Source organism: Tupaia chinensis, unplaced genomic scaffold (genome assembly GCF_000334495.1).
Source record: "Tupaia chinensis unplaced genomic scaffold, TupChi_1.0 Scaffold148210_1, whole genome shotgun sequence".
Lineage (NCBI taxonomy): Eukaryota > Metazoa > Chordata > Mammalia > Scandentia > Tupaiidae > Tupaia > Tupaia belangeri.
In genome coordinates, this window is record NW_006208060.1 from 1805590 (window position 1) to 1806664 (window position 1075).

The following is a 1075-nucleotide window of genomic DNA, read 5'->3' on the forward strand; positions in this document are numbered from 1 at the left end:
GATCTCAGCGGCCTGGCGGGTTTGTATCCGAATTGGGCCTTCCCAGGAGCCCCGACGTGCACGCTGGCGCCCCACGGGGCCCGAACAACACGCCAGAACAACACGCCGGCGCGGGGATGCGCGAGGTGCGGGCACGTGCAGGCGGGGCGCGTGCCGGAATGTGTCTGCGGGCGGCGCACCTGAGCGCGCGTGCCAGAGGGGCGTGCCACCGCCCGGCCCAGGACGCGCAGGACAGGGTCTGCCCTGTATAAGCTCGGGCCGCCCCTCCCGGCCTCAGTTTCCCACCCGTACCGGGGCCTGCAGGAGGGACCCAGAGAGTGTGGGTGGCCGTGCCTGGCGGGGGGCAGCGTCCAGTCGGCCACGACTGCTGGTTCCTTAAGGCAGTGAGCGGGAGAGAGGGCCGCCGCTCTCACATGGAACCCCAAACTTATCCCAGGCGGGGTCACTCGGTTGCCATCCGCGTCCTCACACACATCCCCGCGCCCTGATGAGTACCGTGGTGTGAACACCGCGTCACGGCCTCCCACGGCTTTGCACGCTGACGCACCAGCAGCCCCCTCACCTGCAGCTCACACGCGCACACACGCACACAATCCCAAGTTGCCGCTCAGGCCCCCACACACAAACGCGTGTTCCTTGGTGCTCACAGGCATGCGTGCACATGCACACACACGCTCATACACACCCACTCAGCGGGGCCTTACACACTCCCATTTGGCCTGGCGTGAGACACACGCAGTCACGCTGTCACTCCACAGCTGGACGCACGACACACATGCGTGCACACACACAGGGCCGGTCTGGGAGGCACAGACCCCCTGCACACACGCAGCCGGGTCAGAAGCCCACCCCCACCCCAGACAGCTACCATTAAGCGGTCGCCAGCTGCCCCTCGGCTGCCTGCGCTCACCCCACACCGGCTGGGGGCCGTGACGGCGGGGGCGTGCAGACACACGGGGCGCAGGGCGCACATGTGCCCACCATGTGGACGCTAGTAAAACGGTTGCCCTGGCAACGGCGACTTGAAAGACTTGGTTCTTCTGGGGTGGGCGGGAAAGGGGCTGGGGGCGGGGCC